Source organism: Canis aureus, chromosome 20 (genome assembly GCF_053574225.1).
Source record: "Canis aureus isolate CA01 chromosome 20, VMU_Caureus_v.1.0, whole genome shotgun sequence".
NCBI classification, from domain to species: domain Eukaryota; kingdom Metazoa; phylum Chordata; class Mammalia; order Carnivora; family Canidae; genus Canis; species Canis aureus.
In genome coordinates, this window is record NC_135630.1 from 52,331,856 (window position 1) to 52,353,297 (window position 21,442).

At 36.8% G+C, this 21,442-nt stretch overlaps 1 protein-coding gene across 3 annotated transcripts in view; it reads left to right on the top strand.

Moving 5' to 3' along the window:
* ARHGAP15 (Rho GTPase activating protein 15) overlaps positions 1–21,442 on the top strand; it is a 608,201-nt gene that overhangs the window by 492,852 nt on the left and 93,907 nt on the right. The gene's annotated exons all lie outside the window — the stretch shown is intronic.

A 21,442-nucleotide genomic window follows, 5' to 3' on the forward strand; every position in this document is an offset into this window, starting at 1 on the left:
TTATTTGAAAAAAGATTGTCCCAACCATACAATTTAAAACAAAAGCGACAAAATTTTGTGTTGCTTTCTGTATCCCCAGCAACATTTCAGGTTATCATTTCTTGTGCCTGGGTCACTGGAAAAAACTTTTAAATATAAAACTAAACACCAAAAAAAAAAAAAAAAAAAAAAAAAAAACAAAACCAACAACAAATAAATAAATAAATAAAACTAAACACCAGTGCAATTCAAACACACCTAACGGAGAAGAAAATGCGTAAAGTGTGTGTAGAAACAGGGCACTATGTCCTCACTACCTTTGCTAGCAAGTGAAATAAGAAATGACATCATAAGATTTTTCATAACTTTCATCATCGGCGTTATGTAATTGAAAAGTAAGACTAGGGACACCTGGGTGGCTCAGGGGTTGGGCGCCTGCCATTGGCTCAGGTCGTGATCCTGGGATCCAGGATCGAGTCTCGCATCGGGCTTCCTGCAAGGAGCCTCCTTCTCCCTCTGCCTGTGTCTCTGCCTTTCTCTCTCTCAGTGTCTCTCTCTCTCTCTCTCTCTCTCTCTCTCATGAATAAACAAATGAATCTTTAAAAAAAAAAAAGAAAAGAAAAGTAGGACTACAGCAAAAACTTTGCTTTACCTCTTATGTCAGGTGCCAGAAATGATTTTCATTTTTGGGTCTACAAACTAAAATCAGTGTTTCAACCCATCATACTCATAGCGGATAAACCCCAATTATAGCTAGGAGTTGATACTGTGTCTACTCACACTCAGTGATATTATTCCTCTTGCTCAAAAATGCTTAACATCTTTGTTGTAATGGAGAAAACATAGAGAAAGGTACACAGATCATGGGAGTGTCCTTCATTGGGAATTTTTTTTGTTTGTTTTATAGAAGTGATTTTCCAGGTTTGTATGTTTGTTAAGTCTTTTCTCTGATGAGTAATTGTAAATTATCTCTGTTGAATTTTTACATATGAAATGGAGTAAAGCAGGGTCACGTCTAGGTATAGAAGAATACAATATCACTTGCCATCCTTTGGTCTGACCGGAGCATCTCTGGGTTAGGAGCTATGTCTTACTCATCTCTGTAGCACCAGCTCCAGGTGAATATAAAAACATAACGTGCCTTGTGGTAGTTGTTTCATATAATTCCACCTTTAAATTTTTGCTCTTTAATGGTAATGAGCAGCAGTAGACTGCTGACATCGGGGTGGGAAGGGGGTTGTTGGTGAGGAGGTGAAGAAGACAGGTGGAAGCTGCTTAATTTAACCCATTTTGCTGGTAGTGAATTTAAGGATTAACTGCTCACAATTCTTCAAATACTCTTATCTGTCTTTTAAGCTCTGTCCTACAACTCCCTTCAGAAGAATATGCCGACTCTAGTCTTTGTATTTTCTATATGTCAAAGTACTATTACTATATAATTTACAGAGAATTCATCTTGGTGGTTAAAAAGTTTATGAGACAAGAAGGGGAAAATTAAATGAGCAGTAAAGTATCTTGATCGGGCTAGTGAACTTTTGCAGTCTTCAAAGGGTTACCTGAACCCTTGCTCAGACAACTTGCCAGACTCAACTGCAGAGCAATGGTGGGGAGAACAGTGAAACTGTACTATAAAAATAAATTACTGTCATGAATATTAAGCAACAAGAATATAATAAACATGACTGTTTGCACGATTCTGATTTATTGGTACTGATATGCGTATAAATTATGACACTAAGTGTTTATTCTAGTTGTTTTAGAATATGGGCCAAACAAAGCTGGGTGGACACTTCCCGCAGACCTTTCCATCTGCCACCAAATTCCTAATTCTCTGCTCCTGTTGCTGTGTTTCTTATGTCGGTGGCACCAGGACCGTGTGTGAGCAGCCATTCCCTTTAGTTTACTTTGCAGCATGAAGTAGATTGCCTTTCCAGGATCTGGGGTTACAACCACCATCATGAAGTTTCCATTCTCTCCCAGTGGAGCAGCTCCAGCTGCAATGCGTCCTGAAGGCCATTCCTACTTGCTCTGTTAAACAGTGCTCACTTTTGACACGAGAGGGTTCATTACTATATTTATAAACCTTTTGGCCCCAGATTTGGGATTTCCCAATGCTGAGGAGCACTGTATTTTGCATACTTGCTTAGCAGTGGGTGTTCTGGATCACTAGTGCTGACATATTAAAGACAGAGAGTGATGGAGAGAGAGAGAGAGAGAGAGAGAGAGAGACTCTCCAGATACTCTCTGTGTAAAAATCTGTGTATCCGTGTAAAATCTGGACGTACCTCACCTGCCAAAAGATAACAACTACACAAGTAGCGCAATGTTGGTCTTGCTGATATTCACAAGTAGAAGTTATTAAGATTTGCCATCAGTTTTAATTGACACTATTTGGAACCAGATATTTACTAAACAGATGGCCAGGATAAGGTATCGCACAAGAAAACAGCATTCTCCTGCCTCAGGTTTTTAGCTTTTATGTTACATCTCATCTAAGTTTACTTCAAAAGATTAATTAGTTTAGAGTCTTCTTTTCTCTAACGTCGGTGACAAGCTACAAGGATGATGGGCAAAAATGTAATGACCTTAGCAAGAGCTGCAGTGTCCATGCAGTGAAGTGTGCCATGGGTGTACCCTGATGATACCTATAAAGAACTGTTGATATAGGGACACCTGGGTGGCTCAGTCAGATAAGCGTCTGCCTTTGGCTTGGGTCATGATCCCAGGGTCCTGAGACTGAGCCCCATGTCAGGCTCCCTGCTCCACAGGGAGCCTGCTTCTCCCTCTCCTGCTCCCCTTGCCTGTGCTCTCTCTCTCTCTCTCTCTCTCTCTCTGTCAAATTAAAAAAAAAAAAAAACTGATGGTATAAAAACAGCTGGCTATAGAGGAAATGCCTTGCTAAAGGTCATGATGAGGCAAGAATTGTTGGCTACTTAGAACTGGAACTCCCACAACATTCTTGGAGAAGATTTTAGCTTGTGTCAAAAGGCTTGAAAACATGTGCACCTTTGCATTGGCTATTGCACATCTAGAAATTTACCTTGAGGTATTTTCACAGAAATGTACAAGCATGTGTACCAACTGGCTTTCCAAAATCATATTTATAATGATGAGAAATGTAAAATTAACATATGTCCAAACTTAGGGAAGGTTAAATTATAGCACATTTATATAATGAAATATTATACAGTTGTAAATTGTGTTGCAGAAAACATCGCTTCTCCGAGTCAAATGCCAATAAATATTAAAATAGAACATAAGTGTGTATGGTATGGACCTATCTTTATATATGTATGTAAATACTTATAAAGTAGACAAAAGACTAAAAGTCTTTCAAAATATTAACAGACATTATCTCCGAATGCTTATACAGCCATTGAGTTGTGTGCTCTCTTGCTCTACTCTTCAAGTTTCTAAACTAAGCATAAGTACTTTTGTAATGGTGAAAAAAAAAAGAAAAGAAAAGAAAAAGAAAGAGAGAGAGAGAGAAAACAGAATAAAACTAAAATGTAAGAAGAAGGTGAGCTGACCTTGTTGTAAGAGGTCTGAGAATCAGTTACTCAGTTACTTAATCCTAAACGTGGTTTCCACCCAAATCACCTTTATGGAAACAGATTCCTAGACCTACTCACAGACTTGGATTCACTGTGCCTGGGACAGAGTTCAGAATTTTTTTTTAAGGAAATACAATCCTCTGGTAATTCTGATGTGTGGACAGACTTGGGAACCACCGATTTCAGTCCTTTCTCCTCCATAAAGCCAACTAGGAGGAGAGCAGGCACTTCCTTCTCTTAGCATGCTGACATTACAGCATCTTTCCCGAAGCCAAGATGTATGTTCCTTGCAGGGGACCCTAAAGAGGTAAATTCTCTGAACTGGAGAGGAATATGCAAGCACGTGTGATCTAGTGGCACAGTGAGTGATGAAGACAACCACTTCCCTACAGAAGGGAGATAAAAGGGCCGTGGTTGGAATGGTTCACCAGAGAGTCATTCAGTGTATGTGGAGTTTGAAGGGCCAGCCAGGGAAAGAACATTAGCAACAGCTCTAGCCCTTAGATGAGGATGCTGTTTGGGGCCAAATGGAGAAACTGAGTAGAATACAGAAACAGCAGAAGATAAGGGGAGGACACAGAGTAAGCCAGCATCGTAAATCCCATGAAGGCTGCGGCTGGCAGCTGTCCTACCTTATCCTGCATCCTCCTGTCCAACACAGTACCTTCCTCGGAAACACCACCAAGTAAATATTTGGCCAATAAATCAACTAACTAATTGTAGAGAATTCAATACTACAGAAGGATTTAAAATGTAATCTACAGCAATGAAAAACCACTTAAATATTTTTGAGGAAAGTGGGACGCCTGGGTGGCTCAGTGGTTGACCGTCTGCCTTTGGCTCAGGGCATGATCCCAGGATCCGGGATCGAGTCCCGCATTGGGCTCCTTGCCGGGAGCCTGCTTCTTCCTCTGCCTCTCTCTCTCTCTCTCTCTCTCTCTCTCTGTGTCTTTCATGAAAAAATAAAATCTTAAAAAAAATTTTTTTTGAGGAAAGTAGTGAAAAGCAGAAAATTATGTTTTTAAGAAATTTTTAGAGGGGTGATAATTGGCAGGGTGTGTTGAAGAGAAGAGATGGGAGGCAGAAAATTGTTGTGTTTTCCTGGTATTACACTCAGCTACCAATCAAGTGTGACCTTAGGCAAGTGTCCCATCCACTTGGGGACCCATTTTTTTCTTTCTGTAAAGTGATTAAATGATACTATATCAAAATTCTGAAATTGACATGCATGGATATGCAAGAGACTTAAGATCCATCGTCCAAAGTGTTGGCCAAATTTGGGTGTATTTTTACCTGTGTGTTCTCTGGAGCAAAATTCTCAGGAGATTTTCAGAAAAAAACAAAAAAAAAAACAAAAACAAACAAACAAAAAACACCCTAAGAAGTTATAGAATAAATGCTACTCAAAGTATCGTCTACAGACCAGTAGCATCAGACTGACTTGGACTCCTACTAAACATAGAGATTCTGAGGCCCTGTTCTAGACTTTCTGAAAAATAGTCTCTAGGGATGGAGTCTGGGAATCTGTTTTTATAAGCACTACAGTTTATGTGTATGCATGCAAAAGTGTAAGAAACACCGGGTAGCTAGATGCTGCTTACCAGCTTAAAAATTTCTATTTTGTAAAAAAAAAAAAAAAAAAAAGGAAAAGGAAAAGAAGGCACATATGAGGAAAAATTACCAAAAACAAATAAATGAAAGTTGCAAAGATTTAATGACACCTTGGATATTCAGTCATTGTCAGGTTTTCAACCTTGACAACCAAGGGAAACAGAGAAGCTATGATGATGAGTTGTTTTGTATACGGTAGAAGGTGGGACCAAACAGCAAGACAGTTCACACCTTTGTGCTTAGAGAAATTCTTCCAGTCACTCAGCTGAATATGGCTACTGAAATACTGAATAGCTGATCAGAAGTCGAGAGTGATCAGAATGAAAATTTTGGCAAAATTGAAGATACCATGAGATAATATTGATTGTGTGTCCATGTAGGAAAAAAAAAGGAGAGCCTAAAAATGGGATTCCTGCGGGTAAAAAGAGTACTAAGATTTGATGCATATATGTAACACAAAATTCCTATTCATGGATGAGATTGTTTTAAATTTTCAACAGAGCATCGAGAAATGACCACAAAAAGCAAAATTGAACTTTGGCTAAATTTGACATAAGCTTTCTAGTTCTAAAAGCCAAAAGGTATCTTTAAAGTAAATGAAACCAACTCTTGATTCAAGAAAGAGAAAAGATATGCAGATTGAAAAGAACTTGTAACTCTGAGTCTACACTATCATTAAGTGTACTTAGATTTGTACCATATAATTATTATGATTGTAGCAATTAATCAATCAACTGATTAACATGTAGGGTCAGCAGGATCCAGTGATCTTATCTTGAAGCTTGAATTAATTAATTATACTTCCTTCAACATTATTATTTTCCATTTGTGTACCCGGTTTGTGCAAGTTGCTCCTATTGACAAAATGTGGTTTAGTCTCTCTACTTATCACAGCAGGTACGGGCACTCACTGAGGTACTTTTGATGATATAAAGTCAGAATTATAGGGAAATTGAAATATTTTCAGTACTTCCTCAAGTAATTGCTTTGTTATTTTTATCATCAAATGTTCCATATAAATTGTACAAATTAATAAGATTATTTCTAATGATTTTTAATATAAGACCAAAGGGCTTTTGTCTGTCAGAATAAGTCAAATTCAACTACACTATTGTATATTGTATAATGATTCTATTATTGAGACAATTCAGTTTATATTGCAAGAAATACCCAAACCCTCACCTTGCAAACATGGCTTTTAAAAAAAATATTTTAGACGTGTTTTCAAATATATTATCTCTTCTGCTAATGCTTTGTGAAATGTTTAAAGCTGTACTATTCCCATTTGTTGCATTGGTACATGAGCTAAAACATATTTGAAGGGATTTTTCCGGATTGCTAAGAAAAGTACTGGAATAGAATGACTTTTTCACCAAACAGGTATGGAAATGGCCTCTTGAGCAGGCACTGAAGTTAGGGACTGGAGGCCGAACAGGCCATGGTGCCACTTCCATGCAAGTCACCACCCAGCAGGTGAAACAGGCACGTGGCGTGATACCTACAAGTGTATGACAAAGATGCAAAAGCCCATGCGAGTGTGAAGGTTCGTGGGGGCTCACTCTTGACGGAGTAGCTCCCTATAAAAGGAGGTGGAATGCTAAAGAAATAAATATTTTGTGATATGAGACCTGTTGCATATGTTCAAGCTAGCTTTTTTTTTTTTTTTTCTTTTTTACTAGAAGCCACTTATTAGCAGGGCCCGTCTCGGTTGGAGGCCCTGCCTTTTTGCTTACAGACTGTCTGACGCCTTTATAAAGTGGGCCACTGCATTGTTGATTACTGCTCACCAGGGTGGTCCTGAGCCGCTGTTTTCTGCCCAGTGAGACAGCATCTTCTGAAGTTCTGCTCTCATATGTCCTTAGAGAATGGTTTGTGTTTCCTAGGAAGCTTAAGTCTGGATGATTTACATGTAACATTTTAAACTCCTGTTGTGTAATGCCTGGACGGAGATTTATATGCGCAGAAAAGAGGTTTTTTTTTTTCAGGTCTGTGTATAGCATTAAGTTATGTATCATATCGTCTGCCGTTACTTATCCACATGGCTGGAGAAGGGGTGTCCGTGTGATGCACAGTAACGAGGATCTGAAAATCCTACATTCTGCTGGAGCATAACACCAGGCACAAAGATCCTCTGGCTACTTACTACATTCTCAGAACAAATGATTAAGTGTTTGTCAACCCAAATTAGATGTGTTTAATTTTGACTTGCAAAGAAAAAAAGGAGAGAGGCAATTGGGATAAGAGGCAAAATGGTCAGTTTCCTTCTGCCCAATTTGAGTTCGTTTTCTCCCATTTACTCCTGCTTTTTTCCAAGTGAAACAGCACACTTCCTGGTTGTGAGAGTTTGTCAGATGATCACACAAGAAAATCCCGAAAACAATTTCAATCTGCTGGTGAAAAATGAATGTTCATACTTACTCCTGTAAGTATCATAAGAAAAATGACTCCCAAAACTCCATAGAAATGTGACTATCAAGCTCACCGACTCGCATCAGGAGTCTCTGAGTATGATATTGCGAATATACTACACGTGGTGGGTGTGTGGGTGTGGGTATGAGTGTGTGTGAGATGTATCGTTGCTGTAGTGTAAAAGAGTTGAATTGGCTTCCACTTGACTAAATGAGAGCTCTTAGTTCCTATTTTGAAAGCAATCAATTGAGGATGGTTAATTAGGATATCACCAAGTAGTTACGAAAAAAAAATGTGAAGCACTTATTAGAAAAGTATATTTTGAATCTGCTCATATTAGAGTGCTGATCGAACGATTATGGAAAGAATTCACCAAAACTGTGGTTGTTAGGTGCTCTCTGAACAAACACATTTTTCGTCAATTACAACAAATTATTATAGTTATTTTATGTGGTGCTGCAGTGCTGCCTTTATGGGAATCATTGGGTTATAAACAAAGAATACATTCCAGTGCTCTAAGTAATCATTGTAAGAGGACGAGCCAAAAAGATCTCATTTGGGGGAAAAAAAATTGTCTTTAATTCTGCTCTTACTCTGTCCATCAGAGCTCTTTTAACTCAATTTAAAAATATACAGCATTTTTATGTAATGTTTAATTACAGTAGAAATTCAAAATAACTAGCAATATGAAGTAGCCATCTCAGATTTTTATTGAACCATTTTATTCAAGGTATGCCTTTCACTTGAGTGTCTCAGTGTCCCAAATAAATTAACTTTTCTCATTAATATGGAAAATGAGAATGGATTCCATATTTTCACACATGCCCTTTTCATTATATTCTGATGGTGTATAACACTCTTTTCAAAATAGTTCCAGAAATCTAGCAGCCCAAGAGGGCTGAGTATTAATCCTCAGAATATCAATCCACTCAGAGGATTGATACTCTACCAACCCAGATCATTCTCCACATATACTAATAAGCTCAGTGGGAGTCTTCTTAACCTTGGGCAAGGTTGAACATTTACATGCTTTCAGGCTTACAAACAAAATACAAAGGCAAAATCCACATTCTGCCCTGATGTTTGGATGACTTCTTGTTACTCCGTTTCTGTGTTGGAGCTGCAGCTCCCTTTCATGCGTTGATTTGAGTTATTTGTGAGCAGAGTATCCTAGTGTGTGCTTAAATGCAGGGAAATACAGATGTTAAAGTCTCACATTATTTCCCTAATTGTCCAAGTACAGTATTGCGCAAGTTCTAAATATTAGTAGCCCGGTGAGGGGAACTCAGACCTTAACATATTTTTATCTGCCTGCAAAAGACTAACCTTTTAAAGAAAAATTTGCTGGATGTTTTTATGTCAAGGACAAGAACCATTTGTTCTTCTTCTCATATTTGAACCTAAGAGAATAGGGCTGGATTTGCTCAGATCCACATGGTGATGTGGGGATGAGGAGTCTTTGCTTGTTTAAATCAACCAAGTCCTTGGGATGTTTGTTTGTCTCCCCGCTCCCCTACTATAAAAATACCTCAAATTCCCTTCAAATAAGTGAGAATCTAGGTAAGAATCTAGATCGTCAAAAATAATAGCTTTGGGGTGGCTGGGTGGCTCAGTCAGTTAAGCGTCTGCCGTTGGCTCAGCTCATGATCCCTGGGTCCTAGGATCCAGTCCTGCATTGGACCCCCTGCTCAGCAGGGAGTCTGCTTCTCCCTCTGCCCCTCTTCCTGGCTTGTGCTCATTCTCTCTCTCTTTCTCTCTCTCTCTCTCTGTCTCATACACACACACACAAATAAATAAATTAAATATATTTTTTTTAAATGATAGCTTTAAGTTTTCAAATGAAAACAATCGCCTTCTATTCAAGGTTATGGCAGACCTTCCCATCATGGGCTGTACTCAAATACATTTTCTGTGATATCCACCCAATATGGCCATCCAAAGAAAAACCCTTGCTTGTAAAGATGTGTTGTTAGCATTTCATCTTTATTTCTGATTTTTAATTTTTATTCTTTTTTGCCATCATGGGGGGGAATAGTAGGGCAGTCTTTGTAATTCAGTTAGGTAACATAGGGTCATGTCTGTATGAACATAATGAGGCATATGAGGGACACTGACCCAGTGAGCTGCAATACCAAGCCTGCAGTGAAAATCACACATTTAGTCCCGTACCAAGTGACTTAGAAGCAAGTCAAGGGATTTCTCTGACCTTTCTTTATAACCTCTAGCGAGCATACTGTGTTTTGGTGTAATCAAGGTAAGAAAGTGCAAAGTGTTTCCTAACAATTGCTGTCATTTCTTTTTCAAATATTGCATAAAAGCAAAACCTTTCTTGAGCAACAGCTTAATTTTCTTATATTATTCATTCATTCATTCATTCATTCATTCATTCATTCGTCCACCCTTCCTCTTCATCGTCATCATCATCACCATCACCCGTGTAACCAGTTAAATAACCAGCAATGTGGTTCTGGGCTCTAACTGGTATTTGTTGAAGAAGCAAGCAGCTAAAATTCAGATATCTTGTTCATTTCAAAACAGTTGTCAAATTCTCCTTTGGACTGGAAAAGAAAACTTTGAAGAAATTGACATCTCAGTCACTGGTTAGGAAGTAAATACGGAAGTGCAAAATGGCATTTTTAAACAAAACTGCTTTCCTGACCATGACTGAATTTTCACATTGTCAGCACTTCCATTATAAACATTTTTTTTTAGTCGAGAGTTTATAACGCAAATGTAAAGATTTGCTATGGGCTAAATCTCAACCCAAGAGCAAATGTTTATACCAATTTTGAAAACAATCAGCTTGCCCATTTGTAGTTATGCATGTGTTCATCATCTGTTATTGCTTGTCCAATGCTCTCCAACTTCTGGGAGAAAAAGCAGACATCTGGAGAGAAGAAACAATGTTTGCTCTCCGGCAGATGTAGTCTGTTTTCCACAGTCATTGAATAAGGAAGGTATCGAATAAACATGTGCCCTTTAATGCAAGGAAATGAAAATGACAAAATTCTGCATGCATACCAATATTGTTGAAATACAAAATTGGGCAGTCTAAGAATTGGTCACTTTGGGACACTAGAACTCAGGCTTGTACCCATTTTACAGATAGAAGGAGCTAGGAAATCACCATGAATCATTGCAGTGAAATGCCCGCTCCTGTAAAGTACATCATACTTCAGGGAGAGCCACAATAAATCAAGGATAATCACGTCAGTCAAAACTACTTTTTTTTTTTTAACTAAGAATAATAAATGTTTTCCAAAATTATAAATCACTGCTTAATTCCCAATTTCACATTGTCTGGGTTTTTTTTCCCCTCTTTTAAATTCATTCAGGACCCTAAATATGCAATTAGTACCTTGTGGGGAGGAAAAAAAAAAGATCAGAAACTAATTTATATCTGGAGCAACCCTGAAAATGTTCCCTAATTGTGGGTCCTGATGGGCTGGAGAATCAAGGATGTTTCTACACAGACTTTTTTTTTTTTTCCAAAATAATATGGTAACATTTCAGTGAGCCCTTTTGGTCACCTCTTTTGGATGGCACCATGGATAACAGAGGGCAAGTATTGTTTACCAAGAACAGAGCAGGTTCCTAAGTGATTTAAGTTCTCCTACTTTAGGCTCAAATTAACTTCAGCACATCAAACAAGTCATTTGTCCTCTCAGATTTCATATTTGAGGTTACTGAACAAAGTAGTCTCTAACCATGTCTTCCTGTTCTGAAGTTCTATGGTTTCGTGGTGCTATCCCTTACAGTACTTTCCTCAGATGTTTGGAATTCCTTAGTGAATTAAGTCAAGGTTTTTGTCTTCCTTTCCCGTAGTCTTGTATACTCTAGTTAATAAGCATTGTCCAGCTCAAGAGCCTAGTCAAATGAAGGAAACAGAAAAGCACCTTTGCCTTGTTTCAAGGAAGATAAAATTAAAGATCTTTTTACGTAGCAAATCCTGATCGGCAATACAATTCGTTGGGTGTTGATGAGGATTTCTATAATACTGGCGACAAAATTAAATTCTTGCGTTAACTTGTCATTTCTATAGGCTAGTAGTCAATGTACCTCTCTGTAATGTAAGTTTTGAAATCTAATTAGTTATTATTCTATTACCAAAACCCTTAAAATATTATCCTCAAAATTAACTCCAGAGTATGATTACACAGCACTCATCTCATGGCTCATTTTCACTTAAATCAGCACATTCCCATATGTTGTCCATTTTTGCGAGGCTAGAGATACTTTTCCATGGTGGCCTGGAAGAGTCTTGGAGGAAAACCCTATGTCTCAATGCTCTAAGTAGATTTTTAATACAAAACTGTCAATTGCTAATGCCTTGTCATCAACAGAAAAAGTCAAATGCAATGGATTCACTACAATATATAGATTTCCCGGTTTTACCCAGAGGAAGACAAGGTACATTTAAGTTTGGTTGCTATTGTTGTATGTTTCTGATTAAAGCTATAGTAGCTAAAAGCAAAAGTGCTCAGTATTAGAGCAATTCATATGGATTTTTTTCAGCTGTATTAAGGTATTAAAGTACACATTTAGTATACAGTTTGATGTTTGACAAAATTTGACATATGTATACAGTGTAAAATCATCACCATAATCAAACTCATGAGCTCATCTTTCACCATAAAAAGTTTCCCCACACCCTTTTAGAATTCCCTGTCTCTACCCATGGTGCCCATCCCACATAACAAACGATTTGCTTTCCGATATTATAATTTGCATTTTCTGAAGCACTATATAAGTAGAATTATACAATAGGTGCTCTTTCTCCGGTTCCCTTGTTTTTTTTAAAAAAAGTCTTTTTTTTTTTAAACACAACATTTTTATTTATTTATTCGAGACACACACAGAGAGAGAGAGGCAGAGACACAGGCAGAGGGAGAAGCAGGCTCCATGCAGGGAGCCCAACGTAGGACTCGATCCCGGGTCTCCAGGGTCACACCCTGGGCCAAAGGCAGTGCTAAACTGCTGAGCCACCCAGCTGCCCTCTCTGGTTCATTTCATTCCAACAATAACTTGACAATTTATTGAGGTTGTATATATTGAGAGTTTATTCTTTCTTATTACAGTATCTACTGTATGACTATATCACCATTTACCATCAATTTACTGTTGGTAGACATTTGGATTGTCCAGTTTTTGGTTATTAAAGATAAAATTGCTATGAACATCTATATATTAGTCTTTGTATAGATATATGGTTTCATTTCTCTTGTGTAAATATCTAGGACTAGACTGGCTAGTTCAGTTGGTGGATGCATATCTTTTTTTTCTAAGGTTTTATTTTTAAGTAATCTCTATAACCAACATGGGGCTTGAACCCACAACCCCAAGTTCAAGAGTTGCATGCTCTACTGACTGAACCAGCCAGGTACCCCTGGATATGTATCTTTTTAACTTTATTTTTAACTGCCAAACTGTATTTCAGAGTAACTATACCATTTTTCATTCTCACCAGCAGTATAGGAGAGTTGCAATTTCTCCACATCCTTACAAACACTCGAGGAGGCCATTCTTTTTAATTTTGGCCATTCTAATAGGTCTCTAGAAGTATCTCCCTGTGGTTTTTATTTTCATTTCCCTTTATTGCATGCCAATAATGTTGGGCATCTTTTTATGTGCTTACTGGCCATCATTATGTCTTCTTTGGTTAGGTGTATGTTCAAATTTTTTCTCATTTTTATTGGGTTGTTTGTTTTATGATAAGAGTTCAAGGCTTGTTTATGTATTCTAGATATGAGCTTTATATCAGATATATGTTTTGGAAATATTTTCTCCTAGTTTGTGTCTTCTCAGTTCATTCTTTTGGCAGTGAATATCAAAAAAAGAGAAGTTCTTAATGTTGATGAAATTCAATCTATATTTTTTTTCATTTGTGGATGTTTTTGATGTGATATCTAAGAAATCTTTGCCTTATCTCATGTCACAAAGATTATCTTCTATGTTATATTTCAGAAATGTTATGGTTTTAGATTTTTGCATTAGATTGATGATCCATTTTGAATTCACTTTTGTGTAAAGTTGAGAGGTATGAATCTAAATCCATTCCTTTTTGCATCAGATATCCAATTTTTCCAGGAATCTTTGTTGAAAACTATCTTTTTTCACTCAGTTGCTTTTTCACCTTTGTCAATAATCTGTTGTTCATATAACGGTAGATTTCTTTTGGGACTATTCACTTTGATTCATTGATCTACTTATCTAACTCAGTGCCAGGACCACACTTTATTATTGTAAACTTATAATAAATCTTAAAATCAGGTAATATTGGGATGCCTGGGTGGCTGAGCGTCTGCCTTTGGCTCAGGTCATGATCCGGGAGTCCTGGGATCAAGTCCTGCATTGGGCTCCCCCCAGGAAGCCTGCCTATCCCTCTGCCTATGTCTCTGCCTCTCTCTCTGTATTTCTCATGAATAAATAAATATATATTTTTTTAAAGGATCAGGTAATGTTAGTTTTCCAACTTTGTTCTTTTCAAATTTGTTTTTGCTATTCTAATTTAGGAGCCAGCATATTGCTTTGTTTTGTTTTGTTTTTCTCTAAAGGGACAGAGAGTAACAGTTTAAGGTTTACAGGCCATAGTTAAGTGTTCAACTCTGACATTGCAATGAAAAAATAGTCATGGGTAATATTTAAACAAAGGACATTGCTCTGTTTCAATAAAACCTTATTTACCAAAGCAGGCAACAGGCTGGAAGTATACTGCAGGTCATAGTTTCCTGACCCTTGTAGGTCCTTTGCATTTCCACATGAATTTAGAATCAACTTGTCAATTTATTAAAAGGTCTGCTGAGATTTTGATTGGCTTTGAATTGAACCTATAGAATAATTTGGGAAGAACTGACATTTTAACAATCTGGAGTCTTCTAATCAACGAAAAGATTGTATCTCATCATTTATTTAAATCTTCTTTAATTTCTCTCAGCAATGTTTTACAATTTTCATTATACATATTTTATACATCTCTTGTCAGATTTATCATTGAGAATTTAATACTTTTCATTGTTATTATAAATAGTATTTCTTGTTATTATAAATAATATTTCTTATTTCAATTTCTGATTGTTTATTGCTTCTGTATAGAAATACAATTGGTATTGTGTTTTGTTTATATTCTGGAACATTGTAATACCAAATTGTTGGTTCTGATGGTTTTTTGGCACATCATTGGATTTTCTACATGTATGACTATGTCATCTTTGAACTAAAACAATATTACTTTTCTATTTCTTACTGGTTGCATTTTCTTTCTTTTTCTTGCTTCGTTGCATTGACTAAAACCTCCATCACAATGTTAAATAGAAATAATGAGTGTGGACAACTTTGTCTTTTTGCTTTCTTTAGATAGAAATCATTACTCCTTCACCATTGTGATTCCAACTATAGGTTTTTCCTTCTCTTCCATCCATAGTTGCTGAGAGTTTTTGTTAAAGTAGATGTTGAATTTTGCCAGAAGTTTTTCTGAACCTATTGAGATGATCATACATTTTTTTTTCTTTTTTACTTTGCTAATACAATTATTTACATTGATAGATTCTTTTCAAAAGCTAAACCAAACTTGCATTTCTGGACCAAATCCCATTTGTTCACAATCTATTATCTTTTTCTGTATTATTGTGTTTCATTTCCTAAGCTTATGTTTAAATTTTTGCATCTATGTTCATGAAGGATATCATTCTTTAAGTTTTTTCCCCTTATGATATATTCGTATGGTTTTGTTGTTCACTATTGGGATAATTCTGGCCCTAGTATAATGAATTGAGACATGCTCTTTATCTTCAATATTGTGAGAAAGTTTTGACCGAATATTCAACTTCTTTGCTAGATACAGAACCATTCAGGTTACCTATTTTTTCTTCAGTTAGTGTTGGTAGATTTTGTCTTTTAAAGAATTTCTCTATTTCCTCTGATTTGTTGAGTACATTGGAATACATTTTTCCATAATGTTTTCTTATTGTTTTTTTAGTGTCTGTAGAATCGATAGTGATGTCACTTCTCTCATTCCTGATTGTAGTAATTAGTGTCTTCTATGATTTTTTCAAGATCAAGACAAAGGAAGGATACATCAAAGGGAATACAAATATTTAGGAAACTGATTAGAATTTGAGAAATGTGAAATAAAAGAGAAAAGAAATAAGACATCCTCAGGTAGTAATCATTGTGCCCTCAGACTGGGTTAGCATCCTCCAATCCTAATCCTTTCCCTCATTTATAATACTTATATTAATTTTCTGTATATAATTTGGGGAAAGTAGTTATTTAACACCTATTTTATTTACTTCCATAGCACTAGAAGAGAGTAGAGTACCTGGCACATAGTAGATGCTCGAAAGTTATTTCCCGAATGTGTTATGAATGAATTAAAAGAGTTACTTACCATGTTTAGAAAGTTTTTCTATGATTCACTATGGAATCTGACTTTTATCCTTAGGGTAGTCACTCCAAATTCACTGATGACTTTAAACAAGTGAAAGACATATTGAAATTTGCAGTGTGACATGTATATTTAGGGCATGGAAGGTCATAGACAAAGGAATACTGGGGATGGGAGGTAGTTAATAAGGAGCCATTGGTTACTTAAGGAATATTTGTAGAAAAGAACTTATAGAATTTATTTGAATACATACCACAGAGAATGAGGGGAAATTAGATGTAGAGAATGAGAGAAAAAAGGAAGTAGAACATATTCTCAGTAATTCGGGTAATTTGTTAGATATGTGCCATTAAGTAAATTGAGAAATAATAGAGTAAGAGAAACCTTTACACATTTCAAACAGACAGGTGCCCAGGTGTTACCTATATATGTCACCACCTTGATTCTTTTTCCTTGAAATTATTCTCAAAGAAGTTGCCATCGCTTACTTTTTAAAGTATAAGTATTTTGATATTATGCAATGATGCTCTCAATTCATTAACTAACTGTAAGGACAAAAGCATGGTCAAAATTTAGAACAAGGATTCTGAAAAATCTGTAGTTAAGGTAGTAATTTCTGTAGGGCCACATTTTAAGGAAAAAGTATGATGTTATGGAAAGAGGATGGGCCTTGTAATCAGGCCAACTTGGATTCAAATGTGGGACTTGCCACACACTGTGAGACATTGTGTGGCAAGTAACCAATGCTCAGTGTGTCAATGTCCTCATCTTTAAAATGGGCATGTTACTCCAGACGATAGGGTTTTTGTAAGTGTTCTTATAAGCATGGATAACATCAGCTGTGTACTTTCTGTCATGAAGATTGGCATTGTGAAGTGTCAATTTCCCTTTCTCCCCCCTAATAAAGAGTTGATTTTAGGATCAAGGGTTTTAGCTTTTATATACTACTGCCCAACTGTGCTACGTCACTGCCTGGTGGTATGAAAGACTTTCCAAATCGTTAAAAAAATCATAACTTACCACCCCACTTGGAAGAAGTAAGTATATAGACTGAAAATATGAATCTGTTTCATCCTACTTATATAAATCAGCAGTTTCATTGTCTTTCCCTGTAGTCATTCTCATTGAGGAAGCCCAGCGTGACAGGTGAAGCAGGAAAAAGTTTGAGAAGAAAGACAAAGCAGCTCAGCATTCAGTATGGCTACTTTCTGGATTTATTTTAACAACTGGAGAATATCTTTTGGTTTTCTTCTTGGACCAGAGACCATTAACTTTTATGCAATGTGTGGTTTTACACTCACTGCGGGTCTGGTTTAAGCGTGTTCTAATTCTGAACTGATTAAGTGCAGCTTGATTTCTGGATGGCAGTTGTTTATAAGTTATAATAGTTTTCTTAGTTATTGTGTTGGAATCCATAATGATGCTTACCTTGCATATAAAACGATGTCTTTGTCTGCAGAAGTCATCTTTGACCACAATACCCACAGGTCTAGGCTAAAAAGACACCACAAATGGCTGAAAGTGTCAACATAAATAACTATCAATAAAGATTATGGAATATAGCAAAAGCATTTGGCTTTTATCTCGCTAACCTATCAGAGCTAACTGTATGGCTATTATTGTTACAAGGGATGCTCCCAGTTTAGCTACATAGAGTACTTATAAAGTGCCCATCACCATGGTATCTAAACACTTGGGCAATCTAATTAGGCTAGTCCAATTACTTGTGTAGAAGTAGAAAAGGTGCACTTCCTTATATTCCACTCCACTGGAACCAATTTGATTGTGTTTTTAAAAGCAAGAAAAGCCTTCTGTGAGAATAGCTTTCTAGGCCTCTTGTTCCAAGATTAAAAGCCTGTCTGGGTAAAGAAATGACTGTTTCCTATTCCTGAAGGTGATAATGTTCGGAATCAAGCTACTCTCTTGTGGTAGAAAACACCACAGCCCAGAGATCTTGATTGAGAACATTCTACTCCCTTTTCTGTTGAACTTCACTCTGGGGGCAGGTAACTGAAAAGTACTTTCTAAAAGCAGTTCACCTGAAGGTGAATTATATCCAAAGACCTCCTTGGTGAGAAAGCAGTGTTCTCGCCTGGCCTATGGAGTCAGAGTCCTTCTCCTCCTCTCTAGGAGATTTAAATGGGTCAGACCTGAGTTTAACCTTGATAACTAAAGCCTCCCCTAGATTTTTATTTCTAACAGACAAGAACTTAGGGCATATTTTCTGGTGTGTGTATATCTGTGTGTGTGTGTGTGAGGAGTGGGTATTAGCTATGCGTACAGTCACTAATAGGTATTTTTAGAATTTAAAGTTGATCAAAATATGTTAAAAGCTGTTTCTGTGCCCTGAATTAAACTGAGAATACCATGTTTATGTAGAAAAATAGTATATTGCTAATACATACCTGTGGATAAAGAATAGTTATCCTTTTGTTCTGCCAAGACTTTTCTCTGAAATATATCACTAATTCAAGCTGATGGGAATCTAACTTATATGATGTTTTATTTTATTATATTTCTCATAATGAGGTAGCAGTCAAGTCAACATGGTCTGTAATGTTTCAAAATATAATTTAAATTTTCCTAGAACTAACATTTACCTTGAAAATGGGTAGACTATTATTTTGCTCTTTGGTCAACCCATCTATATTGTGCACATTATATTGCTTGTTGTTCAGTTCAGTTTTTTAGCAATTTTATTTCCTCTTTGTCATCTCCAATGTCATTGAGTTTCTACATTGATTTCTTCTAATTATTGTGGCACTGGACATAATTATGAGTCTTAAGTTGATTTTCCTTCAGTGCCTCCACTCTTCTGATCCCATTCTGTTAGTTTGGCGTTTCTCTTTTATAGATCCATTCTTAGTAGTAAGACTTTTCTCTCTGTCATGTACATTTTTTGGGGAATATCTGAGTTCGTTGAACATATGTCTGTGTAGTCACATCAGTTCCTTTAGCTAACTACTCCTTTCCTTTCTCATCAGAAGCATTTGCAATTGTCTTCTCAGAATTCTCTTTTTTTTAGAGTGTCCTATTCTTGAGCCATCTTCCTATACAGAAATTCTCACCAAGGGATCTTAAACAACTTTTTTCGCTGGTCACTAAAACAATGGATGTACTTATTAAACATCTACTTCATGATAGGAATTGTATGTATATTATCTTGTTTACTCTCTAAACTATCTCATAAGTTAGGTTAATTAGTACCAGTATAAAGACTGGAATTCAGAGAAGACAAGAATTGAAGTAACAGACAAGATGGAATTTTAGGTATATATATATATATGGTTTAAAAACCTGTATTCTCTAATTATTCTCTACTATAAATCAGAGAAAGTTAAGTATCCCTATGTCACTATCAAATACTATGTCAGCTGGGTTGTATTTTGGCTGCAATCGATAGAAAATCAGCTTAAAGCAATGAGGAAATTACTGGCTCAGGTCGCTAGAAAGTGTTACTTGAGATAGGCTGAATTAAAGGACTTGTTGATACAAGGATTCAGAGATGGAGTCACAGACTCAGCGCCTTTCAAGAGCTGTTCTACTATGTACAGGGCTGGCTTCGTACTAATGCTAATTAGCCCTCATTGTGCAGGATGAACAGAAGCAGCAAGACAAACCACGTCCTTCCTCTGTTACACCTGATGAGAAGCAGAGGAGCACATGTGCCAGAAATCTGAACAATTTCTTTTCACCTAATTTATTTGAATTATATCACATACTTATTTCTTAATATAGCCAGGAAAAGTACATTGATGAAGTAATTCATCAATTAATGAATCTCAGATCAAGGACTGGGATCTGCTAATGATGAGTCATATAGTAGATCCCTAAAGACAGGGATCTACATAATAGAATTCTGTTTAGAAGAAGGAGAGGAGGATCAAGTCAGGATAGGCAAGCAGTGGGTATCTTCAGTCCAACCCATTGACTCAACACTCAAATGCCACTCTTCTGTTACCTTTGAAGCGTTCATACCTTCAAGGGACACTCTAAAAAGGTTCATACCTTTCAAGTTTGAAACCACTTGCCCATCTCCAGAGCTTCACAAGGCAACCAACCATAGCTGGTTCCAGGAATCTGAGGCTTGTGCTTAATTTTATTTTTCAGGTGTAATGTGACTTCTCTAACAGATAGCTACTTGCCACCAAAGCGTTTACCACTCAAGAGTAGGGAAAGAAGGACTAACTACAACTAACATCTCTATTTGTAAAAGTGAACAATGGAAAGAATGTGGTAGTTCTTGTCCTGTAGAATATGTGATAGTCTCCTGAGGAACAAGAGTGTGAGTTCCATGCCCTGGCTGTGGAGTGACTTTCTGAGTCAACCAATCTGGCAGCTCCTGATTCCACTTTCTGGGAAAATCTCGCTTATTCATGGTCTTCCATGGCTGACAATTGAGAAAGGTATGGTGAAGGATATCCCTCAGCAGCATCTTCACCCCTAGGGACTCTGGGAAATTGAAAGTAGTTGTCTGTCCTAGTCATATGTAGGCTTATTTGGCAATAAATCCCTTTTAAAAGCTGAGAACACTTCTGGTTTAAATAAATGGTTGGTTGCCTTGTCACTTCTTGTCATTTATATCAGCTTTCAATAATTTTGGAGATCTTTTGTGGTCATATTCTGGAAATCTCAGTCTCTTCTGTGTTCTGCCTATTTCTCTGGTGCTCTGTTTAATTAATGCTATCTTCATCTTAAAACAGTTATCAAGAGAAATTGAAGGAGTAAATGAGTATTTTTCTCCTGGAAGGGCATTAGAAGTAGCCAACACAGACCAAGATGGCCTGTGCCTCTGGTTCCAAAATACCACAAACCTGAGTCTAACCAATTTTTTTTGCTGCTGTGTGACAAGAATAATTACAAATTTCAAGCCTGAATGATGGAGTCCTTAGTGCCTCCTCACAAACTACTACATTCAAACTTTCCTCTGTGTAAAACCTGTTATTTAACATATACTTGATTCTGTTTTTAAAAATTACACGTATTACTTTCTCCCTCGTTCTTCTACATTCTGTATAATTCTTCAGTTCTTGAATGCCTTTCCAGCTGGTAATTAGTTCTTCAGGAATTCTAGGAGAGCCAATGGGGATATCAATTGCATTTATGAAAAAGATGATTTTGCTGATATTACGTTCAACCAAATTTCAAAGTTCCGTATTTCTGGGCAGCATTCAGGGGACCAACAAAGAGATATTTACCCTGAGAAGCTGAAGCATGATTAGTGGCTTAACAGAGCCAAGGACTGACATGTTGAAAAAAGGCAGGACTTTATAAAAAATTATGAGAACAGAATCAATCCTAAAACACACAGCTTATGAATTAAGGGGAAAACATCAAGAAATCACTTATTTAGAGTTAGAGCTGCATGAATTCCAATGGGTTGCACAAATGTGACGTATCTCCACTGGAGTTATTTTTAGATTTCCAAAGTAAGCACTAAATTGTCATGGAGAGAACATCATAGAAACCTACCATATATGTTTCCTTGAGAGAAATCCAATCCCTG